Source organism: Triticum aestivum, chromosome 4A (genome assembly GCF_018294505.1).
Source record: "Triticum aestivum cultivar Chinese Spring chromosome 4A, IWGSC CS RefSeq v2.1, whole genome shotgun sequence".
Taxonomy (NCBI): Eukaryota; Viridiplantae; Streptophyta; class Magnoliopsida; order Poales; family Poaceae; genus Triticum; species Triticum aestivum.
In genome coordinates this window covers 53159941-53171928 of record NC_057803.1, presented here as the reverse complement: position 1 = coordinate 53171928, position 11988 = coordinate 53159941, and positions in this window count along the sequence as shown.

Sequence of the window (11988 nt, the reverse complement as noted above, 5' to 3'; positions counted from 1 at the left end):
GTCTTGTTTTACCATTGTCGAAATGTCTTGTAACCAGGATTACGAGTCTGATCGGGTCATCCTGGGAGAAGGAATATCCTTCGTTGACCGTGAGAGCTTGTGATGGGCTAAGTTGGGACACCCCTGCATGGATTTGAACTTTCGAAAGTCGTGCCTGCGGTTATGGGCAGATGGGAATTTGTTAACATCCGATTGTAGAGAACTTAAAACATAACTTAATTAAAATGAATCAACGGTGTGTGTAACCATGATGGTCTGTTTTCGGCAGAGTCCGGGAAGAGAACACGGTCTAGTGTTATGCTTGAACGTAAGTAGTTTTAGGATCACTTCTTGATCTTTGTAGCTTCTCGACCGTGCTTTGCCTTCTCTTCTCGCTCTCATTTGCGTATGTTATCCACCATATATGCTAGTGCTTGCTGCAGCTCCACCTCACTACCTTTTCCTGCCCATGAGCTAAAATAGTCTTGATCGTGAGGGTGTGAGATTGCTGAGTCCCCGTGACTCACAAATTACTTCCAAAACCAGATGCAGGTTTCGATGATGACACTCCAGGAGATGTGACTGAACTCAAGTGGGAGTTCGATGAGGACTCAGGACGTTACTATATTTCATTCACACACGATCAGTAGTGGAGCCCAGTTGGGGCGATCGGGGATCTTATGCATTTGGGGTTGTCTTTATTTTGGTTCCGTAGTCGGACCTTGATTGTATCTGGATGATGTAATGCTATATTTATGTATTGTGTGAAGTGGCAATTGTAAGCCAACTCTGTATCTCCTTCTTATTCAGTACATGGGATGTGTAAAGATTACCCCTCTTGCGACATGCCTACAATGCGGTTATGCCTCTAAGTCGTGCTCCGACACGTGGGAGATATAGCCGCATCGTGGGTGTTACACTCTGGCATGCGACAGGGAGGCTGACAGGAGGCGGAACCAGAAGGATGACGTGGATCCCGTTGATCTCCGCTGAAATGGAAGACCGGTGGAAGGGAGTTCAGCTTGGAACCCGGTGGAGCTTGTGCTGACGAGGCCATGGTTTCAGCAATCTCCTTTAGAGAAGAAGAGAGGGGGAGTTGAGAGAGCGACAAAGGAAAGCAGGAGAAGAAGGAAGGAAAACAGGGCAGCACGGTGGTGCTTGAGCATCGGGCGAGGTAGGGAGGAGCCTGGCGACATGACCTACTGCTGCTGTTGTCGGCGGCGATGTGGACGTGCAGGGCGGCGGGGAGGAGCTCAGGAGGGCGCCATGGGTCTTGGAACATGGACGCGGGCGTGGAAGATGGAGCTCGGGCTCATGGTTACTACTTGGGAGGCGCGAAGCAGAGGATGCTCGAGGCTGTATGGATGGATCGAGCAGAGGCCGGTGATGGTTGGTCGGGGATGGATCCCAAGGAACAGGATCAGGGTGGCAGCGGCGCCAAGGAAAACGAGGGAGGCACGTGAGTATGGTGGTTGACTGTGGGTGACCCCGATGGGTATTGAGCGGGTGGCAGTGCGATTGGACAAGAAGCCTAGGTTTTAGGGTTTGACCCGATTTGGAATGAGGTAGCTGATATATAGGGAAAGGAGATGGTTTGGGGCTCTCCAATTTAGATCGGACGGCTCCGGATAATTATGTTAGGGAGTCCAAAAAATAAAATGAAGATGTTTTAGGGATGTTTGGAGATGATCCAGACCCATCGGTAACGACAACCCGGTTCGGGTCCGGGGGAGTTTCGGACGTGCACACTAGGGGGTTTGTGAAGTGTACAGAGAGACTCCGGTTTATGCAAGAGGTTAAATGAAGAACAAGGTTGGTCTCAGAATGGTGAACGAAAGCAAGAGGGGACGCAGCAACTACGAGCGGATGCAAGTTTTGAAAACAATGACGGCAACGGAGTGCCGATGCAATGGAGATGATGCGATGATGAATGCAACAAACTAATAAATCACATGACGACAATGAAATACATGGAAGGCTTCTAGAGCGTTGGTCTCCGGTCATCACAACACGCCTCCACTTACAAGAGATCTTGCCCTGAGATCTAGGGATGGCACCAGAGAGAAACAGAAGAAGGAAGAGGTATAACTAAGTTGGTTCTTTGCCAAACGAGTGAAACCACGAACCTTGAGAGGTTGAACAAATTGAAAGAAAGAATACAATGGAGATGAACAAGATTGTAAACACCACGTTAGCAAAAAGGAACAAGGAACATTACAAGAAACTTGTAGGTTTAAATAAGAGCTTCACGAACCAAAAGAATATGACCACACTAGTATAATGAGATAGCCAAGGAATAAGAATGACAGAATTTGGACAGCACTCCGGTAGGAAAGAGAAGGAAAACTTGATATGATGAAAAGAACTTGAAAAGAGGACATGACACTCTTGGTAAATGGATAACCAAGGAAAAGAGCATGATCTTGGCAAAACAAGATAATGGAACGAAGAGAGCAACATCACAATGCCTCCGGAAGAAATGAAAGAGTGGAATGGAATGAACGGAGAAAACAACAACATAGTGTACCACAAAGAACTTGAAATAGCACGCTTACGAGAAATGTTGGATCGGAGTTGTTGGATTATCAACAACGAAAGGATGTGATCCTCGTGGGCTTATGGAGACATCTCAAAAGTTGAGGTGAAATTCTGCCACTAATGAAAACAATTGCTTGCTTTGAGATGAATGAAGAGATGAACACATCTTTCGCCGAGATGCAGGAGAAAACTTGAATCATTGTTAAGCACCACAATTAGCAACATTCATTAGGGAAGGCTTTAGGTGAAATATAACCCAAGATAACTCCAACAAAGAAATTGTTGGGTTGAAAAGGTCTCAGTAATGAAGGGAAAATGATAGGTCTAAATATCTCAATCTTGATAACTTATGAATCATGGAACACGAAGACAAATTTTCAAGAATGACATAACACCACCTCAAAAGATAAGATAGAAAGGATTGCACTTGAGAATGCAAGATGAAGAATGCTTCGACTCCTCAAAACAAAACATGTGTTGAACACCATGTTTATTTTAGAGTATAGCTTGGCGGATCATAATTTCGAGAGAAATCTTGAAGAACAAGTGAAGAATGTAGTAAATCCTTGACGAACCACCATGTTGAGCCTTCGTGAGAACTCTAGTAATAAGAGAATGATCAAACGAAAGCAAGTTGAAAAGAACAAGATGATGCCTTGCAATGATTTGGATGGAACTTCGCAAGGAGACAAGCGATACAAAACATGGAACTCCGGATAAGCAAATATGAACAACTTACAACCGAGAGATTATTCATCATGAACAATCTCCGAAGAAAAGAATTACGTGACCACGATGAAATGTGAATTGGAATTATGTTATGCTTATCCCCATCAAATTTAAATTGATGACAACCAACAGATTTGGCATACTACTTATTCTCGTTGAAAGGGAATAAGAGAGATATAATGCATACTTGGGAAGGTCTTCAACGAACCACCTGTAGAATTTGGGAAGAACGAATGAATGAATTGATATGAAAACAAAGGAATAGGAATCTTCAACGAACCACTGTAGGAATTGAAAACGATTGAAGAAAAGAGAACGAAACACCGGGAAGAATTAGAAAACTAACAAATAAACTTGAGGGAATTTAGAAATAAGAGAACGAAGAGATGACAACTGACTGGAGAATACTTCACCGATGCACCAGTAAGAATCGGGGAATGATAGCTGAAAACTTAGCACGAAGAGAATCTTCAGAGATGATGGCCTTGAGAGATGATGGCCTTCAGATGATCGAGAAAGGTAGGCAACTCCTGAAATGCTCCAGATGGGTATGAAAAGAATTTCTCACAATGAAAACAGATTTGAGAGGATGGTATGGAGGGAGAACCATGAATCTTCAAGAGAATGGACAAGATTGAAGAGAAACTCTTCTTCGGTCTTCAGAGCTGAGAATGAAGAGGAGAAACACCGCCAAATTGTTGAGACACTCCGGATGAATGAAAAGATAAAAGGTTGATCCAAAGATGAAAATAATTTAAAAGCGGTCTTGGAGAAGGCATAAGAATGATGGAGATCCATTGTTACGTCAAACTTTGAAAAGAGTTTGAGAATATCTCCGGAAAAAATTTAGAAGAGCCAGGTAAGATCCTGGGAAAAACCTATGGTATAGGGCCCACTAAAAGATACACCGTTGAACGATTTTTGAAAAGAGAGATTGCACTAGTTGAATTAAATGGATAGAATTAGTTAACGACCTCGAAATAGCTTGAATTGATGTAGAGTGGAAACATGAATCTTGAGAGATATCTTCAGCAATCCGGAACAATTGAATAGCCAGCGAAGAATGATTAAGAGGTGCACCGACATGAGAAAGCATTTGAAACAAAGAAAGGAATATGATCAACACCAAAAGCTTGAATTGAATCTACCAGAGAAGAAAAAAGAACGAAGAATGATGAACTTGACACTCCTAACCATCTCCATGATAATCACCAGATAAAAACATTGAAGGAAAGGGTGGGATGGCGTGAAAACAAAGGCAACTTGGGGACGGATGAAACGGACAATCCTCAGGCTTCTCAATGACGCCCGTATGGAATGATCTTGAAGAGAAGTGCACCGGTTAAAAGGATTAACATGACAATCTCAATGATCTAGAAGGATTAGCATTCACATAGTAATATGAGAACACCATTTAGGGAAGGTATGGAATCAACACTTGACTTTGAAGCAACTCGAATACCACAACTCAAAACAAAACAAAGGATTGGCTTGCATAATAAGCTGAAACAAACATATGATAGACCCCATATTGTATCATGTGTTTGTTGGAAAGATATCCTATGTGATACTTGAATTCCCACCTATTAACTCTTGAAACTTTCTGGTTATGAAATATGGTGTTGGGGATACAGGGAGGCACAATATATCACCCAACTAACAGGCCCTACGCTCCAACTGTATCCATCCGTCAACACATAACCAAGAGAATCTCAGAAATCGTGTACCTCAGACCTTCAAAAACATCCCCAGCACTAGGTGTCGTCAAACTACTCTCACCAAAAAGAGTATAGAAGCATTTTCGATGTCGGCGACCTCTGGTATTCCGGAACTGAAACGATAACCACTATGACAAAAACACCTTGGAGCTCAACTCCCCGGGACACTACCACAACCCCAAAATGTCAGGAGGCACCAAGACATGATTCACGTCAGAATAATATCGCAACGATCCAAAAATACGTCACGAGTCCTCACCAGAGCGACGGAGGGGATAAGGAGTAAAAAGTATTCCTACTCTCCGATATAACTAAGACTCAAAATAGTTTTCTTCTAGACTCAACAACGGCAGCGGTTCGATAAGGCTCTGATACCAACTTGTAGCACCCAAGATGCGATTCTATTCCAATCACGTGATAAACTCATGATTGGGGCACAACCGCATTTCGAGCGCATAGCAAGCTGGATATCCTTACAACATACCATGTATTGAATAGACAAGAATACAAGATGAAGGCTTACACTCGCCAAAAGCTACAACATGAATACAATAGTTCATCAATACATAGCTATCATCATACAGAAGAGCAGGATCCGACTACGTATGAAATCAAACGAAAAGGAAGAACAGCATCCACCCTGCTAATCCCAGGTACCTCGACCCGGAACCTATCCCTTGCTCAAAGCACAACTCCAAAACAAGCAAGCATCGCACTCGTGTCAGACCATCGCATTACCTGTATCTGCAACTTTTGTTATAGTAATTTGGGATCCACGAGGACCAAGAAATCCCATTACCATGGTTATCAAGACTAGGCAAATGGTAAAACCAATGTTGGGCCTTTTCGGAAGAGTTTTATTCAAAGCGAACTATCTAGAGGGGCCCATAAACCCTCACCGTGTTAGGGAAGAAAAATCAAGGAACATAACACCGGTATGACGGAAACTAGGGCGGCAAGAGTGGAACAAAACACCAGGCAAAAAGCCGAGCCTTCCACCCTTTACTGGTACAGCGACGTCCTAAACAAACGGTTTAAAACCCCTTTCTGCGGCGGCATTTGGAACGGTCGACAAGTGAGTGTGGGCAATAGGGCGTCCTTCCCAGACGACCCAGAAATCGTCGGGGATAGGCCCTCCCGGGACCCAGGCTGGGGCTGTGTGCCATCGGGCAAGGCATGGAAACCCAATCATTTCCATAGGTATGTACATACCACATGGTGAATCCCAGAAATCATTTCCGTAGGTACGTACATCCCACACAGTGAATCCCAGAAAACATTTCCGTAGTTATGTAAATCCCAGACGGTGAATCCCAGAAATCATTTCCGTAGGTATGTACATCCCACACAATGAGTCCCAGAAAATCATTTCCGTAGGTATGTACATCCCACACAGTTCTTTGTGTGGATATGTTTGTGCAAGGTGGGCTAACGCAAACAGTTCGCTGCAGGAAGCCGTGTGTGATTGTTAGCTGATCGTACATGCCTACTTTCTAGAAATTGTGCAGGTTGTTTGAGTTCATCACCCACGATGCTGTCTGAGTAACAGTTTGCAATAGAAAAGCCCAATAAGCAGGGTAATTAGCCTATTATTGATAACCCACGTACTAATCAAACTGATATTTCTTATAAAACACGCCAGATATTTCATATCCGTATAAAAGCAACAGAGATTTCATAATCGAATTACATCAGATAGCTTCGGCACTCAGTTACACAATTACACAACAACACCAAGTGCAGCATCAAAAACCTTCGGAAAGTAGCATCATACATGGTAAATAGACATATGAATCTCATCTGGGAAACTACAGAAGCGGAAGGCAAATATTGAGCCTTCAGTGATGTTGAATGACCTTGCAACTTTAGGCCACTGGCTATGGATAATTGTCCGCTGTCAGGACCCTAATTCCAAGTCACATCGATCTAGCCGGTAACACCTCATATCACTTTGCGGCCTCACGCACGGTATTCCCACGGGTGTCGCCTTACCATGGACCGGGACCGTTTGGCTCACGTATATGATAGTATCGCTAGCAACCATATGACAGAGAACCTGGGCCGACATGGCTAGTCGTGAACCCAAAGCAGCACTAACCTATGGGGACATGCATACATGAATCACATCGAGCATGTCGGTTAGCAGCGTGTGAATCCGGGCTGTAGCACTGGGCTAACAGGACTCCGGGTACCCAGGCTGTAGCAGGCTAGGCAGGACTCCGGATGGCACCGCATGACATTTCCCCGAAGGGACAGACACAAGAACGAAGTGAAACACATGCCGACCAGTCAAGTGTCCTGAGCGGTACTGCTAGGCTAACAGGACTCCAGTGAACCGGGCTGTAGCGGACTACTATGGCTCATGGAAGCACTAGACTACATTTCCCCATAAGAGAGGCTGCCAAGGATAAACAATTAGATTGTCAGAGCCCACACATACCAAGCATTTCAACCATACACACAATATGCTCGATATGTGTAAATACAACATGGCATCACAACATAACTCTACAACTCAAGTATTTATTCATTAGGCTCCGAGGAGTGAGATATTACAAACATGGGTCTCATGACCCAACAATCATAGCATACAATTCAAGCACATGCGGAAGCTTAACATGTCTGAGTACAGACATCTACAAATGGAAAAGGCTAAGAAGCCTGACTATCTACCAGATCCTGTCGAGGGCACAAGATCGTAGCTGAGATATCAGGCCAAACACCGAAGTCCACGCGGAACTACTAGCGAGACTGAAATCTCTCTGCAAAACATAAATTAAGCAAACGTGAGTAAAAAGGTACTCAGCAAGACTTACGTCAGAACTAGCTACATATGCAGCGGTATCAACAAGGGGGTGGTGGAGTTTAACTGCAGCAAGCCAGCTTCGACTTAGTGGCTAACCTGAACTACGACTGCAAGCAACTATTTTGATGTGGCGCACACGAGTCCACATATTCACCATTCAATACACCACTATGGATCCGCTCCCTTCTCCCTGCGAGAAGGCCATCCATAGCACTCACACTTATCTTGCGAGTTTTAGAGTATCCACTTTCACTTGTCTATGAATGGTTATAGGCAACCCAGAAGTTCTTTACCGCGGACACGGCTATTCGAATAGATCATTTATAACCCTGCTGGGGTGTACTTCTTAACACACGCTCTCGCCACTTACCACCATGTACACGTCGTGTATCTCGGCAACCCTCAAGCGGAAGCCTGGCGAGGGAGTCGGCCACGACCTGACTAACCACACGAGTCTCTAGTCCAGGTTTATCGCCTATTCGGGTTCCAACCGTGAGGAGATCCGACCGGAGTTTCACTCACAGCCCCAAACGATGTATGCAGGGTTCCCAAGACACCAAACGGGCACACGGTACACCGTGCCACGGTGTATCTACTGCATCATAGCCCAGCCCTAGGGTCAGCGCTATGCACGGCCGCCAACACATATCCTACAAACACCAGAAACTAGTTGCAACTCCTGGACAGAGGACAAGGGCAGTTAATAAGTCGAGAGAGCCCATTGGTTTCGGGACCAATGCGTGGTAGTAGCTGGTCATGGATCACAAACACAGAACTCGGTTCGTAAGAACGGTTTCAATGAGACAACCCACCATGTACTCCTACATGGCCTCTCACCGCTACCTTTACCAAATCGTGTTCACACACTTAGCTCACACACAGTAGGACATGTTCATCACTGTTCCAATTCATCCCTGATGAATCAGACCTGACACAACTCTAGGCAATAGCAGGCATGACAAACAAGCATGAATGAGTAGGTACATCAGGGCTCAAACAACTCCTGCTCATGCTAGTGGGTTTCATCTATTTACTGTGGCAATGACAGGTCATGCAGAGGACAAGGGTTCAACTACCGCAGCAAGTAACAGTTGAATCGTTGTTGTCCTAATGTAGTAAAAGAGAGCAGGAGCGAGAGAGTGGGATGTATCTGAATGAACAAGGGGGTTTTTCTTGCCTGGCACTTCTGAAGATAGTAATAGCTCTTCATTGGTGTCATCGAACTCATCGTCGGAACCACGTTTACTGAGAGGGGACAATACCGGCAAACAAGGAAGAAACACAATAAATGTAATGCAACAATATGATGCATGCTCATGACATGGCAAAATTAGTGTCTTTTGGCTAATGCAACAGAAAGTCATTTTAATTGAAGTTGAATTCTAAAGTATATCAAATTCCAACTCCAAACCTATTATGAAATTTGCCCTAATCATGTTTCATCCTAATCAGTGAGGTTAACTTGCTCAAACATGCATGAAAATGGTACAGATGGATTTCTTGAATTTTTCTGATAATTTTTCATATATAATTTATTTCATTTTGAGTTATACATAATTTTCTATGAATTTTAGAAGTTTTGGCTATTTTCTGGAATTTCCTGAATAGAAATAAATCCAGAAATTACATTGTTGCATCAGCATTACGTCATGCTGACCTCAGAAGGTCAACAGGGGGCATCCAGGTCAAACCTGACCAGTGGAGCCCACTGGTCAGTGACACAGGACTGGTTAGAATCGCTGACATGTGGGCCTGGTCAACGGCCACGTCAGCAGGTCAATTCTGACGCATGGGTCCCGCTGGTTTTATTAAGTAATCTAATTATTTTTGTTATCCAGTAAACTAACAAAGCGGGTCCCACTGTCAATGTCTAGTGTTAAACTAACAGGGTTAGTTAGCCCCTAATCTAATGACGTCCATGTCGGCTAACCGGCGATTAGCCGCCGACGCTAAGCAGGACATGGCAGAGGTCCTTGCCCGGCCGTTTCCAGCGACGAGAGGTCGTGCGGATGGGTTCTACAGGACCAGCGCGACGAGGCGCGTCAGACGGTGGCAGCTGCGGGTGCTGGGGCGGCGTGCAACGGCGGCGGCGATGAGCCGGGCGACGGCCCGAGCTCGGGTGCGTGCGGGCGCAGTGTTGCGGTGCGCTAGGGAGCAGGATGGGCTGCGGGTTAGCTCCCTAGAGATGCTAGGAGCACGTCCGCGTACTCAAGAGCGACGGAAACGGGCTCTGGCCACGGCGGCGTGAGGTCCGACGGTGGTGATCTCTCGGGTCCGGCGGGACAGCTAGCTAGGGGACGAAATCGAGTGCACAGAGTGAGGGGAGGGGAAGAGGAGCTCACGAGGAGTCGGATGAGACGCTAATTGGGCTCGGGGACGGCTTGGTGACGATGGAACGGCGGCGGCGATCTCCGGGCAGAGGCGGCAGGGACGAGCTTGATGGCGACGCTTCCGGGCATCCGTGCTTTCTTCCGTCATCGAGGAGATGTAGTAGACGATGACGGAGCTCCCGGAGAAGGAGAGGGGTCGAGGGGTGGCCGGTGGACGCCGTGGCAGCGAGCGGCGGCGACGGGCATGCTCGGTGGTGGGGAAGAGAGCAAGACAGGGGAGGGGAGAGAGAGCAGCGAGTGAGGGGGAGGAGAGAGGGGTCTCGAGGGGTGAGTGGCAACGCGAGGGCGATGGGGAGACAGGTAGGGAGGCAGGAGGTGGCCGGCGCGTGCCATCGCGCGGCGAGCACACGCCCTCCTGCCTACTGGCAGGAGGTTGAAGACGGTGGGGGCGCCTGCTGGGCTGGGCCAATAGTGGTGGGCCAACAGGTAGGTTAGGTAGGTGGCCCAGTGGCCTTCTCTCCCTCTCTTTTATTATTTGTTTCAGTTTTTCTAATTTTGCAAGTTGTTTTTGATTTAGCAAAAACACCAAATCATTTCTATAAATCCTGAAATTAATTATGGGCAATAACTGAACTTTCTCAGAGGCCCTTAGCTATTTCCAGAATTTTTGGGGCATTTAATAATATTTATAGCAATTAAATGCTCCAATTCAAATACTTTAAGAATTAGTTCAATTATCCAGAATGGCCTAAAAATATTTGCATCATTTTTGGCAGAGGTTTTCACCTTTAACAAAAATAATGATCATTTTCAAAGGCATTTTGGAATCATTGAAGATTATTTTTGGTTGAACCTATTGACTTGATCTGGTGCTAGGGTTTCAACAATCCCCATTTCTAGTTTAAAAAGGAATTTAAACATGATGCAAGATGATGATGCAATGACAAGCAAAGCTAATGCTAGGGCTGTGACAACTCACCCCCACTAAAACAAGAATCAAGTCCCGAGATTCAAGAGGTGAGGTAAGAAGACAGAGGGGACACAAAGCTAACACCATCTTCATGATCCGATTGCCCTTCTCGAAGATGTTGATTCATTTCTCCAATTGATCTTGACGTCTTTGCGTCTGAACTCTTCATCCAACACGATGACGGCGGAAGGAAACTCTACAGGAAACAACCTTCTCAAAGATTGAGAAACTCAAGATCAACTCAATGAGTGAGATGTTAAAACATCTCTTGGGATGAGACACAAAACACACATCGAGAGAGATGGGAGGTAATAGATGACAGTGGTTCAAATTAGTAGGCAACAATTCCATGTTGGAGTAGGATGGTGCATGGTTTCAAAGTAGCGAGGAAGTAATTGCCATGATTCCATAACGGGACACCTTAGGGAAAGGTGACTCGTAGAGCATTTCCCTTAAGTGGCAAAAATAATTACTTTTGATACAAAGATCATTGAAACTCTTTATACCACCATGAGGTAATCACAATCGATCGTTGGAAGGAGTTCTAAAGAATGGCATACTTCGACTAGGATGGATGATGTGGACTACCTTGTTGAAGATAGCGCAATGGATGATTTTGCTTATCATCAGAAATGGATGCGACCCATGGTAAGTCCACTTTTGAAGATGATCCTGAACAACAACTACTGAGGTGCAAGTTGGAAACAAAATGCAAATGTTGGGAATGATTCTGGTAACTGGGGAAGAACTCAACAGTCGAGAGTGAGTCCCCTGTTTGAAAAGGTTATAACATAACCGAGGAAACTGGAAGAAAATCCCAGTTAATGCCAACGGTAAAACCTGGTGCTTGCGTGTGCTCTCAAGAACTTGAGCATCTCCATATTCATCAAGGTTTTACCAATATCCATGTCAAGGATC